Source organism: Papio anubis, chromosome 5 (assembly GCF_008728515.1).
Source record: "Papio anubis isolate 15944 chromosome 5, Panubis1.0, whole genome shotgun sequence".
Lineage (NCBI taxonomy): Eukaryota > Metazoa > Chordata > Mammalia > Primates > Cercopithecidae > Papio > Papio anubis.
The window spans coordinates 11299106-11319463 of record NC_044980.1 but is presented as its reverse complement, the minus strand read 5'-3'; positions in this window follow the sequence as shown (position 1 = coordinate 11319463).

The following is a 20358-nucleotide window of genomic DNA, read 5'->3' as shown; positions in this document are numbered from 1 at the left end:
TTGAGTTTTGGCCCCCACTCTCTTCTGGCTTGTAGAGTTTCTGCTGAGAGATCCACTGTTAGTCTGATGGGCTTCCCTTTTGGGTAACCCGAGCTTCCTCTCTGGTTGCTGTTAACAGTTTTCCCTTCATTTCAACCTTGGTTAATCTGACAATTATGTGTCTTGGAGTTGCTCTTCTCGAGGAGTATCTTTGTGGTGTTCTCTGTATTTCCTGAATTTGAATGTTGGCCTCCCTTGCTAGGTTGGGGAAGTTCTCTTGGATAATATCCTGAAATGTGTCTTCCGGCTTGGTTCTATTTTCCCCATCACTTTTAGGTACACCAATGAAACATAGATTTGGTCTTGTCACATAGTCCCATATTTCTTGGAGGTTTGTTCCTTATATTTTTACTCTTTTTTCTCTAAACTTCTCTTCTCACTTCATTTCATTCATTTGATCTTCAATCACTGATACCCTTTCTTCCACTTAATCAAATCGGCTACTGAAGCTTGTGCAAGCATCACTTAGTTCTCGTGCTATGGTTTTCAGCTCCATCAGGTCATTTGAGGACTTCTCTACACTGTTTATGCTAGTTAACCATTCATCCACTCTTTTTTCAAGGTTTTTAGCTTCTTTGTGATGGGTTCGAACATCCTCTTTTAGCTCAGAGAAGTTTGTTGTTACCGATCGTCTGAAGCCTTCTTCTGTCAACTCATTAAAGACATTCTCCATCCAGCTTTGTTCCATTGCTGGTGAGGAGCTGTGTTCCTTTGGAGGATAAGAGGTGCTCTGATTTTTAGAATTTTCAGCTTTTCTGCTCTGGTTTCTCCCCATCTTTGTGGTTTTATCTACTTTTGGTCTTTGATGATGGTGACATTCAGATGGGGTTTTGGTGTGGATGTCCCTTCTGTTTGTTAATTTTCCTTCTAACAGTTAGGACCCTCAGCTGCAGGTCTGTTGGAGTTCATTGGAGGTCCACTCCAGACCCTATTTGCCTGGGTATCAGCAGTGGAGGCTACAGAACAGCAAATATTGCAGAACAGCAGATGTTGCTACCTGATCCTTCCTCTGGAAGCTTCATCTCAGAGGGGCACCTGGCTGCATGAGGTGTCAGTCGGCCCCTACTGGGAGATATCTCCCAGTTAGGCTACTCGGGGGTCAGAGACCCACTTGAGGAGGCAGTCTGTCCATTCTCAGATCTCAAACTCCATGCTGGGAGAACCACTACTCTCTTCAAAGCTGTCAGACAGGGACGTTTATGTTTGCAGAAGTTTCTGCTGCCTTTTGTTCAGCTATACCCTGCCCCCAGAGGTGGAGTACTCAGAGGCAGACAGGCCTCCTTGAGCTGCAGTGGGCTCCACCCAGTTTGAGCTTCCAGGACACTTTGTTTACCTACTAAAGCCTCAGCAATGGTGGATACCCCTCCCCCAGCCTCACTGCCCTCCTGCAGTTTGATCTCGGACTGCTGTGCTAGCAGTGAGCGAAGCTCCGTCGGTGTGAGACCCTCCAAGCCAGGCACGGGATATAATCTCTTGGTATGCCATTTGCTAAGGCCATTGGAAAAGCACAGTATTAGGGTGGGAGTGTTCCGATTTTCCAGGTACCATCTGTCACCACTTCCCTTTGCTAGGAAAGGGAATTCCCCAACCCCTTGCACTTCCCAGGTGAGGCAATGCCCCGCCCTGCTCCATGGGCTGCACCTACAGTATGACAAGCCCCAGCAAGATGAACTTGGTACCTCAGTTGGAAATGCAGAAATCACCCGCTTTCTGCATCGCTCACACTGGGAGCTGCAGACTGGAGCTGTTCCTATTCGGTCATCTTGGAAACTCTAGAAAGTATTTCTTAATCCTAAGAAAGAGATATAGGAAAAGCAAAAAACAAAACAAAAAAAACTGCTTTTTCTTCTGTTTCTGGATTGTGAAGCCTCAAAATGCTATAGCTATCTTGTCATAAGTCTGAAGATGAAGTCAACATAAAAAATCCAAGCCTTGAAGGACAGAAAGAATTTGGTTATACCAATACTGGGGTCATGTTGGATTCACTTTGATGAGAGATAATAAGGATCTGTTCTATTCAAGTCACTTTGAGTTTGGGCTTCAGTTACTTGAAATTGAAATCCTTATTATTAATGTGATGATTTATTTAATGTATGAACTTGACTAGATTTTGGTGAGCATATACTTGTTTGACACTTACCTAGATGGATGTTGCTGTGAAAATATTTTATTTTTTTAGTTGTAATTAACATTTACAATTAGTTTACTCTAAGTAAAGCAGATGACCCTCCATAATGTCAGTGGGCTGCATTCAATCAGAAGAGACCTCAAAAATAATGACTGAGGCTTCTCAAGGAAGAAGATATTCTGCCTCTATACTGCAACATGGAAATTCTGCCCGAGTTCCCAGTCTTCAGACTCAAGACTACAACACCAACTCTTAATTGAATCTCCAACCTGCCAGTTTGCCCTACAGATTTTTGGACTTGCCAGTCCACACAATCTCATGAGCCAATTTCTTAAAATAAGTCTCTTAAAGTATATGTATCCTACTGGTTCTGTTTTTCTGAAAAAAATTGACTAATTCACAGATACAGTAGTTCTATTTTGCAATTTTTTTTTTTTTTTTTAAATGAGATGGAGTCTCATTCTTTTGCCCAGGCTGGAGTGCAGTGGCTGATCTCAGCTCACTGCAAGCTCTGCCTCCCGGGTTCATGCCATTCTCCTGCCTCAGCTCCCAAGTAGCTGAGACTACAGGTGTCCGCCACCATGCCTGGCTAGTTTTTTTTGTATTTCTTAGTAGAGATGGGGTTTCACTGTGTTAGCCAGAATGGTCTTGATCTCCTGATCTTGTGATCTACCCGCCTTGGCCTCCCAAAGTGTTGGGATTACAGGCATGAGCCACCGTGCCCTGCCAGTAATGTTATTTTCCAATGAAAGTTAATAATGATAATTGACAATCAAAATAATTTAAGTTCATTGTTTTTTTCTTTTGTGAAAGAACCTACATCTAGCATGTGTCTGGAGACCAACAAATTTAAATAATCTTAATCTCAGGTTCATTTGATTACATACTTATTTATATAAAACTGTTGAGTGTTTTCAAAAATTGTGAGTTAATATTTTTATGACTGTTTTTATTTAAATTGAACCAAGCCAATTGTGCTTAACAACATTTCTTTTGTTGTCTCTGGATCTGGGTAAGTTTAACATTTTTTTCTTTTATAAAGACAGAGTTCTTTTATCTAGTTTTTTTAATTACAAAAGAATTTCCCCACAATAAAACTAAAATAATGGGAATGTGCATCAAATTATGAGGTAATATAATTTTAAATTCACAAATAAATTTTTACTATCTCTTGTTGCCAAGGAAACCACTTTGTTGTGTTGAATTATGACAATTTTTTTAATGTAAATGCTTATTCCTATTTCATTCTGGATGCTGCATTAAATTAATCACTGTAATTTATATTTGATGAAGCTATTTTAAAGTGTTTGTCAATAAAACACATGAAAAATAGAATACAGATTAAACAGTTACTGCCATGAGATAGGCATCATTATAGGAACAAATCTATTACCTATTAATTGAAAAATATGTGAAAATAATTATATATCCTTGGTAAGAAAAATCCTATAAATTTGAGAGTATATTTAAATATGGTACTTTAACATGCTATATGAGTTACGTCCTAGAGAATGCAAAAAACATTTTTCCAGAAGCGATGAGATATAAATATCTGTCAATAAATACAGAGCTTAAACAATTTGGTTCACATATCCCTAGGAATCATAAAAGTATTGTAAATTCCACATAGAATAACAGCTATCTTCCAATTGCCTGATTGGTTTTATGCTGAAAATGGTATCAAGTATATATTGAATGAGATTAATAACCGAAAGTCCCAAAAAGTTGATGCTACATTCCAGGTATCTTCAACATCTTTCAATAACTTTTCATGGATTTGTAAAATTAAATTGAAACATATTTTTAAAATTTTGGTTTTCAAATGAAAACATTTAGGTGAAATGAAAGCATATATTTAAAGTATGCTATGAAAAGTTAAAAAATTCTGTCTTTATCTTAACTTTTCAACATTTTAGAATTTTTGAAAGTGTATTTGTTAAGTTAATATATGTTTATAGTGGGCCTTATATGCCGAGCATTATGCTAAATGGTAAAGCAACGTATAACCATAAAAGGTCTCCAATGACAATAGTGGCTAGGTGTCTGGAACTGAATAGGAAACGTGCAGATATACAGATATTTCAACTTCACAATAAATAAACAAACAAAACTGGGCTATTGATTTGGCATTGTGGAAAGAAAAACTGGATGGTGAGAAACTTTGTGGATAATGTTCTGTGTCACTGGAGATAAATAATCACTGTCACTATGTCCACCCATATGCACACATACAGGTATATACCCATACCCAGAGAGGGGTCTGCGTGCTCACATGCAAACACACTTCGTATGAGGTACTCTGGATCTGACACAGGTTATAATTATCTATATTTTAAAGTTTTTACATAGTCCTTCACATCCTGATTCTTATCCTGGCTCAACAGAAAAGCCATGGCAAATGTTTTCTGTATACCAAATGTAATGTCAGTGTCATAAACAAGTGGAGATGGAATTAAGGAAAAAGGAGGGGAAAATAATTTGGAAATGGCAATGAAGAGAAACTAAGGTAGCTATTCCACCTCCAGGCCACATAGTGGGACGTCTGGGAGAAAAAACAGATATTCCTTGAAGGCACTAGAGAAAGCAATGGCTTCAGCGAAGAGCCCAACTTTAGTTAAAGCAAAAAAGTAAAAGTGGAGCCCTTGAGAACCGAGGGTACTTTTCTGATGTTCAAAATTCAGTTCTGGGGGATGCATTTGAAAGGTTTCAGAAATTAGGGAAAGATAGAATAAGGAAAGTGAAACAGGAAAGTGTAGAGGTGCAGGGGTATTGGAATGCAAGAGATAACAGGTGACCTGGAGACCTGAGCCATCCTTATCATTGTGACACCCGTGTGACTCATCTTCATGGTCTCTCTATGGCAGACAAGATAGTAAGCCTATGACTGGTGAAGAGTGTGCAGTGAACACTTGCCAGGAGCACAGAGTTCCAAAGCCTCCCTTTTCCTCCTTCAAATAATTACTGCAAAGTTGAAAAGGGAGCTTATTTAAAGCACCTGGATTTAGAGTTTTTACCCATGGTATGGTCCCTGGACTGGCAGCATCAGCAGCAACACCTGGAAACATATTATAAATATAAAGCTTTGAGTTCCACCCAAAACCTACTAAGTCAGAAGCTCTGGAGTTGGGGCTGTCATCTGTGAAAAGTACTTTTGAAAAGCACTCCAGGTGATTCTAATGTACACTGACCTCAGATGTTCAAGAACAACAGACTTACAGCATAAACTTTGGATCTCCGTCACTTGATTTATCCCAATGTTCACTTGGAGATGATTGTTGATGGAAGAATGATTTAATTCTAGGAACTGTCTCTTACCCAATATGCTGAATTCTTCATAATAGCTTAGTTTGCTATTTAATATTTTAAAGAATTTTAATGTTATTGCCACAGAAACTCAGGGACCAAGACTTAGGAATAAATAACAGATGAAATTGAAATCAATCCAGAAGATTAAAAATTAAATCATTTAAGATTATTCCATTGAATTTAATTTTCTTAAATAAATGAAAATATATTTGTTGAAACAGCTATATGTATACCCAACAAATAAAATTAATTTTCTTTCAGATATATGGAGATTTGAGATGGAAAACTAAACCATATTTCTAGAATTTTGAAAATATCAATACATATCTTATTTAAAAAGTTAAAGAGAACTGAAGGTTTTTGAAGTTGAACAGAATTTTTTGCATAATATTCAAGGAAATTTGATTGAAACATTTGTAAATAATACACTTCCCCCCTGAATAGTTGCATTTAGATTTGGTTAGTATATTCACTTCATACTGTGCATTTGATATAATAAAATGGTTAATTGCAGATGTTTAAGCCATATGGTATTAGAGCAAAAATTCCTTTCAAAAGTGTGATTGAAAGGATCATTAATAAATGAATAAAATGAAAATTGAATCATTACTATTAATTTATGTTTAGCTCCACTTGAAATATTGGCAGATTTTAGATCTCATTAATATTATTGAAACTGATTAAAACAGAAGAAAAACCAGTTTCTCGTGAAATATTAGAAGACAGGGCTCACTCAATAAAGAATCTGGATGTATTAATGAAGTTATTTATCCAATAAATTATTCAACAACCCAGTCTGGCTTGTATTAGTCCCAGGTTTATGCAAAAATGTAACTCAGTGTCTCTGAAGAGCAGTGTCTCTGCTCTTCATTCACATTTTTGATAGTACAATGGTACTATAAAACACTCCTTTTCCATTCATCATTTCATAAGAAAAGTTTTACTAGCATGGAATCTTCATAATGATGATTTATGTCTTTGAGCTTTCAAAATTTTCAGTCATTAGGATTTGCCTATTTTGCACATACTTCAGAGAGAGCATAACTTAAGTCTTTATTGGTGGTTAGCACCTGAAAGTTTAGCAGGCATTCATCAAGGATCTGTGAAATGAAGCAATCCCAGAAAACTATAGTAGGAATTGTAATACCTGAGAGAAGACTCAATGAAAAGGGAAAATGAATATAACAAGATAATTATTGCTTTGTCCTACATTTGTATAAAACCCACCCTATTGAAATCTATAGCAGAAAAATTTAACCCCCCAAAATGTGGCCTTTAAATTTTAGAAAGCAGCAGAGGATCTGCCAACTTCAATAGAGCTAAGATTATATTTAAAGCTGAGTCCAATTTTTATCTACAATAAGAAAAATGTTGACTGAATTACAATAATGGATTTATTGGGAGGACTAAAGTCTTTTGGTTACTGGAAAAATCATAAGAAGATATGATACAAAAATACAATTACATATAGAGTTTGACTAATAGTGCTAACAATTTCAAAGACTGGTTACTTAATGAAATGAGATGCTATTTAAGCAAAATAATCTTATAAATACTTCATGAAACTAATATATTTGAGACAGGGGCTTTCTCTATTGCCCAGGTGAAAGTGCAGTCGCATGATCACAGCTCACTGCAGCCTTGACCACCCAGGCTCAAGTGATCCTCCTGCCTCAGCCTCCCCAGAGACCACAGGTGTGCATGACCACACCCAGCTAATTTTTTTTTTTTTGGTAGAGATGGGGTCTCACGGTGTTTCCTAGACTTGTCCTGAACTTCTGACCTCAAGCGATTCTCCCACCTCCACCTCCCAAAGTGCTGAGATTACATGCATGAGCTACCACACTCGGCCCTAACATATTCTTACAAGGGTAAACCCAAGGACCAGGTAGGAAGAAATGATGTAACCACAGCTCCAATGATGTTACAAAATTAAGCTAAATAAATAGCAGTATTTTTGTAAAACTTTGGAAGTATGTAAGGCTAGAAAAAACTTTTTGAGAAATTTAGAAATATAAAAACTATAATTAATAAAAAATTCAATAAATGCTTGAATTGATGAATTTATTGATGTCAGTTTCAAACTAACTGGAGGTTTTCACATGTTTGCTTAAACTAGAGCCACTAATCAGAATGCTAACCTTCTAGATTCATGACATATGAGTTTCCCTACATATGTTTTAACTCAGTGATAGATTACTATAATCCCTTAGGTAATAAATCCTGAATTATTGAGTTTCACTCATATTTCCTAGAGCAAATCATTTAAGCTTATTGATCCACAAGTTCCTCGTTTCAAAAATGTAGTATTAATAAAAATATAAAAATTTGCTCATGGATATTAAAGAAAATAATTTTAAATGTTTGCATATTACATAAAGCAGTAAATTTATGTAAGAAATAATAACCATTATATGAAGACACTAAGAAAACTGCCCAAATCTTCTAAAATACTGATAATAGCCTAAACCCACATCTTTCCTCTCAAACTCCAGACACTTACACAGATTATTTTTTATAAATTCACTCACCTAACAAAGCAAAACAAAAAACATATTTAATCAAGGTAAATACCACAGCTAAGAGACAGAGAAGATTCCAAACTTCTAATAATGTGTAAATAAGGATCAAACACCCCAATCCAGCAGAGCCGTTGTAGGAGTTCGTTCAAACCTGCCATGGTTTGAATGCCCCTCCCAAAATTCATGTTGAAATTCAATCCCCAATATAGCAGTATTGAGAGTTGGGGCCTTTAAGAGGTGATGGGGTCATGAGGGCTCTGCCCTAAAGAATAGATTAATCCATTCATGGATTAATGGGTTAGTGAATTAATGGGTTATTACTGGAGTGAAACTGTTGGCTTTATAAGAAGACGAAGGGAGACCTGAGCTGACACATGAGATGCTCAGACCCCTGGCCACGGGATGACCTGTGCTTCTCCGGGACTCTGAAGACAGTTTTCCCCAGCAAGAATGCTCTCACCAGATGCTTCCTCTCACTCTTGCATTCTCTGCTTCCATAACTGTAAGAAATAAACTTCTTTATAAATTGCCCTGTTTTCGGTATTCTGTTACAAGCAACAGAAAATGGACTAAGAGGCACTTTGTAGAAAACACATAAAGGGAGAGACACCTTCGAGAGAAAAAACACAGTCACCCCAAAACACTGAAAATCCCAGGATGAGTACAGAAAATCTGAGAACGGTTCTCAGACTTGGCCGAGCTTAGTGAATGTCATTGGATAACGGCAACACTCCGCCCAGATCCTCTTAGCTTCTTTCTGATGGCATTTTTATGTGCTCCTACCCCTATCTCACTCCCTCCAACAGCCAACATCTTTATAGATGCTTTGCCAGAGAATCTCTCTCAGACTTCTGGATCCCTCTTTGCTTGCAGGCACACAGAACTAGAGGTGGCCCTTCACCAAGAACTGAAGACTGTGGAGTATGCCAGCCCAGCCCTGCCGCTGATGATCAGGACGTTTCTGAGTATCATGGAACTTTGCCAGTTATCACAAGTTTACTTGGCTTCCTTCTCATTCCTGTCCTGCTTTCTAAACTTCCTTGCCAATTTCCTTGGGAATACGTGTATGCGCGTGTCCTCGCGTGTGTGTGCATATATATATTTTCTGGAGAATCCAAGCCAAAATAACTAGCTTCTGGGGGAATTCAAAGAAAGAAACTTGAAATTCATGAGTTCATAGGAGGAAGAAGTGCTTCAGGGGATGAATGTAAGTTGGAATGTGAGTTGCTCTTTGGAGAGGTGGTGGTAAGCGGAAAAAAAGGCAGATAGACGAAGTCAAATATCTTATGAAAAACAATAAAGAATGCTGAGCCATAGACATACTAAAACACTTCACCCTTCTCCAATGAGCATAATCAGTTCAATAAAACTGTACTTGGCTGTATTAATATTATTAGCAGATAGATTCAAGTGTCAGCTTCTCGGGGGTGTCCAGAGGTAGAGAGATTCGTCATGAAAGGTCACATTTCTTTCCTGGTGGTTCCCATCCAAGACATTTTGAAGCAAGAGTATAAAGACCTGGCCATTTCCTTCAACTTGGGGCAACTCTGAAAGGCCATTCTAGCTCCAAATCTCCTCATGGGGACAGCCAAAGCTGTTCTTGAGCCTGAATTAGATATCTCTTTCTCCCTCTGCCACCCACTACAGCTTTCTTTCACTACCTCCCAGGTGTTAATCTTGAGTGCCCCTTAATAAATATTCTGCAGGTGAAACTACTTCAGAGTCTGTTGTTCAGGCATAACCTGAGAAATAAACTAACCCAAATGCTCAGCACAACCGCACATCACTTTTATTGATGGGGAGTAAAGAAAATCATTCATACAGATGCATTACGAGAAAAAACAGAAAATGATAAATAACATTTCAGCTGGTAAAAGTCTTCCCCATGAAGCAGAAGAAAATCGTAACAAAAAACTCCTTAAATAATTTGCATATGCCTTGTGTTACAGTGTCAAAAACTGAGAATAGAAAAAATAAGATGACATAAATTAACAACTATCTATAAGAAATGAAGAAATTTTAAATAACTCCAAATAATCTTAGAAATAATGACTAAATACAAGACATGAAGAAAGTCAACAGTCGAGACAATGAGAAGGAAATAACGAGGTTAAAAAAACATGAAACAAAGAAGTGAAAAGATTTATTGATTGATATACAAGATAAGAACATAATATGCATAGAGTTCATTAAAAACAAAATAATGGAATAGGACGTATATTTAAAACTGCCTAAGAAAGTTTTACGCAAATAAATTAAGACTTGAACCTCCATATAGAATGTGTCCTTAGTATATGTGGGGAAATTGATCTGAAATGGTCATCTCAGTGATATATCCTACCCTAATAAAATGATTAGACTTTAAAGCTAACACCAAACAAGCAAACAAAAACTGTGAGGTCCACCACGAAAAAGATACTAAGTCATTTATCACCCCACCAACAAAAATGAAATTAGAGGAGGAGAAAATAAAAATCAACTTGGTATCAGACTTTTTGCAAGAATGAAATGAGGCAGATTTGCAAGAAATTAAAACGTGAAAAGGGTAAGTCAAGAACTATGTATTAGACAAGGCTGTACTTCAAGCACCAAGGTCTTAGAAAATGAGTTTTATATAGGCAATAACTCCATAAACACCATACTCTGAAACCATTTAAAAAAAAATTCCTAGAGAACAAACTTCGACACCCCAGTGTTAGTGGGAGAAATTTTAGCAAAAAGACTAATAGTAAGAAACTCATGTATTTATAGCAGATATAAGATTAAAACAAAGTGGAGATAAAGTGGAAGAATAACAAATATTGTATGCTCCAGCTGAAAAGAAATACAAGATATGAGTAGAAAATTTAGAAAATTATATAGTAAGATAACCTCACTGACGACACCATAGGTTTGTGTCAAAGAATATCTGATAAAACAGAAATCCATAGAGTAGAAAGCTAGTTAATAATAACTGGAACTTACAGTATTATGTAAGGTCTTAATATAAAGGTAAGCATTAGAATAAAAATATGAAGCCTTTCTGAATACCAAAACACTATAGACATATTTTTAAAAGTATAATATGGAGAAATCAATGCAGAATATTTGTACATTTATAAATATATATTTAAACCTATATAGAGACAAAGACTAGCTTCAGATTAAACATATCAGTTATGTCAATAAATTTACGTTGGTTTTACTCATCTGTTAAAATAAACTAAGCTTGTTTGTACTAATAGTATATAGATATGGATCAATTCAGAAAAATGTCACATGAATATGTATATGAATAGTTTGCAATCAATCAAAAATTGGATTTTTCAATAAATGGTACTTGAACAAAAGGATAGCTAATTGATAATAGGTAAATTTTAATCCATACTTTACACCATAATGAAATGACATAATGAATCTAGAAATAGATTCACAATCTAATTCTAAAAAGTGAAATAAAACCTTTATAAGGATATGTTTTACTATGGTTTTGATTTTGATTTTGTTGTTTTACATATTCATAAAACAAAATTAAATTAAGAATAGGAAAAATACAATTAAATATAAGCATAACAATAAAAATCTAATTGTACATAAAATTGAAAAGAGAACAACAAAGAAAAAAATTAATTTTTACACAGTGATCTTACAAAATGATATCAGTTAGATATATTCTAATTGTAAAAAAAAATCTCCTTGAACTACATTTAAAATTGTTTTAGTAACATTAGTTTACTAAATTCAAACGATTTTGTATGTGTTGTTTATATTATAATGTTTACTAGTGAACATACTGTCATTTGGGGAAGTAGAGAGATTATTGTGGGAGAAATATGATATAAATGTTGAAAAGGGAAGGATAGAAATAATCCTGTGTTGTTAAATTGACTGAGAAGGTATTAGTGTGAACTTACCAATTGTTAGTATTTTTTTCTAGCTCAGTTGACTGAAATGACCTAGAGGGAATGCTATCCCAGTACCAATGAGCACGCCTAGTGCCTAGATATTGGGCTCTAATGTCATTCCCCAATAAAAGCAAGAAGGGTTCCTTGGAGAAATAACAGGTTCCAGATGTAAGGCAGGAACTGTAACTGATGCATCTGAAAGATTCTGTTTTGCTGGGAAAAAAAAGCAGCACTCAGAAACTGATGCAGGCATTTCAGAAAATACAAGAACCATTTTACAGGGTCCCCACTCACAAAATATGAGAAAATTCCAGGACCTAAAGAAATCATGACAGTATGGGTTACAATGTCTTTTTTAAAAAATTCACAAATCCATAATTATAATGAAAACTACGAAAAAAGAGAAACAGTAAGGCTCCCTTTCTTCAGAAAGATGCAGCATTATAAATGCCAAATATCCAAGTAATGATTAATGAGGGAAGAATCAGCAATGGATACTAAACCATTGAGTAAAAATGTTGTTGGTAAACAGGATAATCACAATCTCAAAACATCATCCTACAGATGACTTAGTCATTACAAAGAGAAAATGACACTCTTAACAATGAAGAAAACCAAGGGATCCAACTTAACATCGCTAAAGATGGCACAAACTCACGCTGTATGAATTGAATAATGAGAGAAAAATCCAGTTGTGCAACAAGTGACATAGGTACTTCCAAATTATCAAGGCGATGAACCAAAAAAAGCCTGGATAATTATTCTAAATTAAAGAAAGTTAAATAAATGTAAAAATTAATGGTAGTGCTCACTCTTCAAGTAAATTCTGTATAAAAAACATTATAAAATATTTTATTAGAAAGTTGAAAAACATGAATATGTTATTAACATGAAATTCCTTGAATGTGGTAACTGTATTATGGCTATATCAGAGAGAATATCCTAGTTCTTAGAAAACTATTGCTAAAGTATTTAGAGGTGAAATGTCATTATGTCTACAACTTACTTTTTCTCCAGTGGTTCATCAAAGAAAAATTTGATTATCTCAAAATACCTCAAAAGAATATCTCAAATAGTATCTCAAAAGGTTAAATAAATTAGACAAAATGTAAATAATTGTGGCAGGTAAAGGGTTCATGGACACAAGCTATTCACTTAAATGTTTCTCTATGTCCGATATTTTCAATGTAGTAAGTTGTAGATAAAAAATATAAACTCGAATTCTTTCCAGGGCTACTAAATATCTTAGGACAATGTCACCAGGCTTCATAACACACAAAAACCAACTGGAAAGCAGAATAAAATGCATGTATCATCAAATTTTCCAAAATAATACTTGTAAAATTCTTAATTTGTTAAAAAGAAAAAAAAAGTGTTAGAAGAAATAATTTGAAAGCTCATTAAAATGATGACCCTTCCATGCAATAAATTTATTTTGGAGTTTCCTCTTAAGAAATCACAAGATATCTTAAAAAGTACAGATGCAATTATCTCTATGTATTTGAATAAATTGGCTGAAAACACAGGTTTCTGTCAAAAAAAATCTCTGGTAAAGAAAATCACTTTGTTCAATGTTAACAGCAAAGCTGTTCAAATCATGACTTAACTGAAATGTTGAATACGGCAGTGGCACTCCTGGAGACTCTTGTTTTCCTCTTGTTAGCACCGTCACCATGACACCCCTGATTACATGTATTTGTCAGCTAATTGATGTTTCATTCTGCTTTAACATTTTCTTCCATGTTCTTCACCCAGAACATCACAAACTACTTTGCTCTTGAAAGAGCAATATCCCAGAAAGCTTAGACTCCGGTCCAACTCATGCTGAATCCTGGGTCCCGACCATTTAAGCAGCCTTCCTCAGGCTCACAGTCTTATCCTCCAAACTGTAGATCTATCTTTTACATGCCAATGTTTGGGTAAATAATAGATTCTGCCAATAAAAAGTACTCAAAAAAATCTTCTACATATATTTCCTTAATTTTATTGTACATAAACACATTCCTGCTTTAATCTTAACCACAACAAATTATAAAAATTACTACTGGAATGGCATTCTCTGCCATTGTTCTCATCTCTCCATATAAGTTTTACAGAAACATTTAAAATTACTTTCCATTTTTAAATTAGTATTACTTTTTAATGTGGACTATGCAAAGCATTGCATTTCTCATTTTCCTTCTTTAAATATTAATAACTAGGTAAGAGTTTGTGTCTACCACTTGCCATACATTATTTATTGTACTACATCACCTTGCTAGGATTTGTTAAAATTCCTACCCTACTGTAAAGTTCATGAGGTCAAGGCCCTTGTCTTTTGTAGTCACCACAGACAGCTCAACTGATGGCACCATTCAGGGTGGTTGGTAGGCTGACATTGCACCGCCAAAATGTTCCTGTCCTAATTTCCAGACTCGGGAATATGCTACGTTACATGGCAAAACAAAATTTGCAAATCTGATTAAATTCAGGATTTGGGAATGGAGAGATTATACTGGATTATCCCACTGGACCCAATTTAATCACAGTGTTTCTTATAAGAGAGAAGCAGGAAATTCAGAATGAGAGAGAAAGAAATTTGACTATGTTGTGCTGCTGGCTTTGAAGGTGGAAACAAGGGCAGCAAGAAGTGCAGGTGGTCTCACGAAGCTGGACAAACAGGTACTAGATTCTCCCCTGAAGCCTCCAAGAGAAACCAGCCCTATGGACACCTACCTGTTGTAAACTGCAACTGATTTTAAATTTCTGGCCTCTAGACTCTCAGATAATAAATCTGTGCTGTTTTACATCACTATTTGTGGTATTTGTTACAGTAGCAATTGAAAATGCTATGCCAGTAAGTCTGGAGGACTGGAGGTCAGAAATTTTAAACTATCTCACTGCACTAGAGTCAAAGTGTCTAAAGGGTTGGCTTCTGGAGGCTTCAAGAGAGATTCTGATACCTGTCTCTTCCAGCTTCACAATGCCATCTGCATTCCTTGCAGCCCCCTTTTTAACTGTTGTAAACTAGGATTTAATACATTAAGGTAAATCTTCTTACATCACATGAGAATAAATTTGAGATTCAAACTTAGAACTTTTTCTGACAATAAACCCTGGCTATTTTTATTAGGTTTGCTAAATTGTTATAGTTAGTTTCTCAAGACAATTGTGTGAAAATTGGACTATGTGCTGCTAAAATATTTCCTGCATTGCTTTATTCATTTTAAGTAAAATACAAGACAGCAATTAAATGAATTTCAGTATGTTTCAATGATTAAAATGAATGAGTTTTCAGATAACAGGGTTTTTTTTTCAATAATTTCTGGCTGAATTTAGTAGAATTAAAATGCTACCTATACAACATACTAGTACAGCTTTGTAGTTTTCTTGCTAATTTATGCAGAATGTTTGGTTTCAGACAAACATTACTGAAATGATGGGATGAACATTAAAACTGCTTTTATGTACTAAATAGTAATTTTGAAATAAGTTATAGATCATCCCATCTATAATTAGTACAAATTCATCTTCTCAATAATTTCCATAAATGCAGTACATCAATTTATGTGCATATTTAAAGTTATAATTAAATTATATATTGTTTCAACATCAACAACCTAAAAATGCAAGTATTTTTAAAAATCTAGTTGTATTGAAGTATTATTTACTTGCAATAAAAAAATCTGCTTAAAATGTGCCTGTCCATAATCCACTCCTGATGCTATATCAAAATACCACAGACTGGGTAATTTGGAAATAATAGGAATTTATTTCTTATGGCCTTGGAGAATGGCAAGTCCAAGATGAAGTTGCTGGAATAATTTATTTTTGGTAAGGACTTAATCTGCTTCTGAAAATGATGCCTTGTTGCTACATCTTCAGAAAGAAATGGGTCACTCTGTCCTCATATGACTAAAGACATGAAGGGGCCAAGAAGCTCTTGGAAACCTTTGAGCATTAGTCCCATTAGTGTGGGCAGGGCCCTCGTGACTTAATCAGTTCCCAACAGGTCCCACATCTTAATACCACCCCAATGGGGATTAAATTCCAATATGAATTTTGGAAGGACACAAATATTCAAACCATAGCATTATATCCCGGTCCCCCAAAATTCATGCCTTCCTCACATGCAAAATACTTCATTTCAATAGTTCCCAAAGTTTTACCTTATTCTAGCATCAGTTTTAAAGTCTGAGGCCGGAGTCTCAAATAAATGTCATCTAAGTCAGAGATAGGTGAGACTGTGAGTGTGATTCATCCTCAGGCAAATTCTCCTTCAGTTCCTAGCCTGAAAAATCAAGCAACTTTTCTGCTTATAAAATACAATGGTGGGGCAGGCATAGAATAGACATTACCAGTCCAAAAGGAGAAATAGACAAGAAGCGTAAAGGTCCCAAGTAAATCCAAAACCCAACAAAGCAAGCAACATTAAATCTGGCAGCCTGAAAGTAGTCTTCTTTGGCTCTATGTCTCATCTTCCAGATACACTGGGGCCTGGGTTGAGCCCACAAGGGTCCACCCTCACGGCTTTTCTGGGAAAAGCCTACACTGCAGCTCTTACAGTTTGGAGTGTTGTACCTGTGACTCTCCTAGGCTGAAGTTGCACACTAGTGGTGCTACAGTTCTGGGGGATTCCCTCACCCCACTCCCTCCCATGGCTTCACTAGACATTGCTCTAGTGGGGACTATCCCATAGCTCTGTTAGGCATTGCCCTAACAGGGACTCTCTGCAACAGCTCTGACCTGTAGCAGTTCTCTGCCTGACCATCGAGGCTTTCCAGGGAATCCAGGCTTTCCAGGGCATCCTTTGAAATGTAAGTGGAGGTAGTCATGCTCCCACAGCTCTGTGTAGCTGCAGAGTTAGCACCACATGGGTATCACCAAGGTTACTACTTGTGCCTTCTGGAGGGGCAGTATAAGGTGTACCTGGACTGCTTGAACCACAGTTGGGGCAGCCAAAAAGTGCTTCACCAGAATTCCGGCAGCAGAGACATGAGGGGGCACTGGGCAACGAGCTGCAAAATCCCATAAGTTTTCTGGACTCCTCTTTTGAAACTATTCTGCCTTCAAGGCCCTGGCAGTCTTGGCCTTTGATGGGTGTTGCAGCCAAGATCTCCAAAATGCATTTGGGGTTAATCTTTCATTCTTTTGCATACTAACATTATCAAAAGTTCACTTGGAAGACCCCTGTTGTTCTCTCCAAAACATGCCTTTTTATTCTTTACAGTCTGGTCAGTCTTAAAATTTTCCAAATTTTTAAGTCTACTTCTCATTTTACTATAAATGGTACCTTTAATTAATTCTTCCTTCTCACATTTAGAAGCATCAAGAGAAACCATGTAGCACTCTCAAACTTTGAGATTTCTTCCACCAAATATCTTAGTTCACTGTGTTAGCAGAAGCAAATCTGATGGGTCTGCAGCAACTCAATTCTTGACTCCTCAGAGGAAAGAATTCAGTCAAGTGGCAGAAGTAGTTTTAAGGCAGAGAGAGAGAGAGAGAGAGAGAGAGAGGCAAGTTTTAGAGCAGGACTGAGTTTATTTAAAAGTTTTAGAACAGGAACAAAAGGAAGTAAAGTACACTTAGAAGAGGGCCAAGCAGACAACTTGAGAGATCCAAGTGCTGCATTCAGCCCTTGACTTGGGGATTTTATACATTGGCATAGTTCTGACGTTTGTGTTTCTCCTCTTTTGATTTGTCCTTGGGGCAGGCTTTCCACATATACAGTGGCCTGCCAGCACTTGGGGGGGCTGTATGTGCAATATGTTTACTCAAGTTTTGCACATGCTCATTTGAGGCTGTATTAGACCATTTTCACACTGCTGATAAATACATACCCAAGACCAGGTAATTCAGAAAGAAAAAAAGTTTTAATGGACTCACAGTTCCATGTGGCTGGGGAGGCCTCACAATCATGGTGGAAGGCAAAAGTCATGTCTTACATGGCAGCAGACAAGAGATAAATAAAAGCCAAGTGAAAATGCTTTTCCCTTTAGAGAACCATCAGATCTTGTGAGACTTATTCACTACCATGAGAAAAGTATGGGGGAACCACCCCCATGATTCAATTATTTCCCACCAGGTCCCTCCCACAACACGTGGGGATTATGGGAGCTACAATTCAAGATGAGAACTGGGTGGGGACACAGCCAAACCATATCAGAGGCATTTTTTCCCTTAGTAGTCAAATGTTCCTAGAGGAAGGTCTCATACCAGTTAAATTCCACCATTTGCCCCTTAGTATGCATGCTTGAGCTTGCTCGCCCAACTCCTAAGATCTTACTGGAAGCTTCAGGTATTTTCTGTCTGTTTGCAGGCTGCCTTTCCTTGCTGCTGGCTGTGAACAATTATCATTTTAGACAGACAGTCTAACGATCACATGACTATCACCTTACGGTTGCCTAACATTCTTGGGGGTGGGGGTGCCTTTCCTGCCCTGCTCATGTCTGCCTAGCAACCTATTCTAACAATTGCTCTTAAGTTTTGCCTTCCACAAAATACTGGAACAGGGACATAATACAGCCAAATTCTTTGCCACTTTATAGATGACATTTTATTTAATTTTCAATACCTTCTTCCTCATTTTTATTTGAGACCTCATTAGAATGGCTTTAACTGTCTATACTTCTATCAGCATTCTAATGATGACCACTTAAGCAATCTCGAAGATTATAACTATCTCTACAGCTCACATCTTTTTCTGAGCCCTCACCAGACAACCTTGAACACCCTCTTCATGGAGACATAGGCTTCTTCTAGCATTCACCAACAAAGTGCTCCAGTCTGACCAGCTTCAAAAGCTGTGTATTACTCAGGGTTCTCTTTCTCTAGAGGGGCAAAACTAATAGAATAGATATATAAAGGAGTTTATTAAGTTTTAAATTACATGATCACAAGGTCCCACAAGCTTGAGGAGCAGGAGAGCCTGTCCAAATCCCAAAAATGAAGAACTTGGAGTCCGATATTCTAGGACAGGAAGCGTCCAGCATGGGAGAAAGATGCAGGCTGGGAGGCTAGGCCACTGTCGTCATTTCACGTTTTTTGGGCTACTTTATATTCGCTGGCAGCTGATTAGATGGTGGTCACCATCTGTCTCAAAAAGATTAAGGTGACTCCGCCTTTCCCAGTCCACTGAATCAAATGTTAATTTCCTTTGACAACACCCTCATAGACATACCCAGAGTCAATACTTGCATCCTTCAATCCAATCAAGTTGACACTCAGTATTCACCACCACAAGCTGCTTCCACATTTGTAGGCATTTTGTTACAGCAGCATTCCACTTCTCATTACTAATTTCTGTTTCGTTCATTCTTACTGCAAGAGCAAAATACCACAGACTGGGTAATTTATAAATAATGGAAATACATTTCTCACAGTTCTGCAGACTGGGGAAGACCCGGAACAAGGTGCTATCAGATTCAGTGTTGAGTGAGGACTCGCTCTCTGCTTCCAAGATGGTGCCTTGTTGTTGAGTTCTACAAAGGGTAAGGGGCTAAACATTGTGTCCTCACACCGCCGATGGGATGAATGGGCCAAACTGCTCTCTGAAGCATCTTTTAAAAAGTCATTAATTCCATTCATGAGGCTAGAATCCTCATGACTTCATCACTTTCCCAAAGTCCCTACCTCAATACCACCACAGTAGGGATTAAGTTTTAACATGAATTTTGGAGGGGCACATTTAAACCATAGCAGTGCTCTTTGTTGAATTTTGTCAAGTATATATGGTTGCGAATTCACTACCACAGTAAAATACAGAGCATTTACATCTCCCAAGAAGATTCTCTCATGCTTCTTTGCAAGGAATACTCTCCCACTCCCAATTCTTGGCAACACCAATCTGTTTATAGTAACTCAAATTTTGATTTTTATAGAATTTGAGATAAATAGTATTATACAGCATCTAGTCTTTTGTGTCTATATTCTTTCATTTAGCGAAATAATTTTGAGATTCGTCTGTGCTGTTTCATGTTTCCACAGCTTATTCTTTGTATTACTGAGTTTAATTTCACTGTATGAATGCAGAAGGGTTTATTTATTCACTGGTTAATGGACACGTGGGTACTCTCCAGTTTGGGGCTACTATAAATAAAACTTATATGACCATTCATATGTCTGTCTTTGTGTAAACATGTGTTTTCATTTCTCTTGGATAAATACCTCAGAAGGAAATGCATAGGTCATAAAGTAAGTATATATTTAACTTTATAAAGGAAAATTGTGGCAAGGCATGGTGGCTCACCGCTGTAATCGCAGCACTTTGGGAGGCCGAGACAGGCGGATCATGAGGTCAGGAGTTCGAGAACAACCTGGCCAACATAGTGAAACCCTGTCTCTACTAAAAATACAAAAATTAGCCTGGTGTGGTGGCGGGTGCCTGTAGTCCCAGCTACTCCAAAGGCTGAGGTAGGAGAATGGCGTGAACCTGGGAGGGAGAGGTTGCAGTGAGCCAAGACTGTGCCACTGCACTCCAGCCTAGGCAACAGAATGAGAC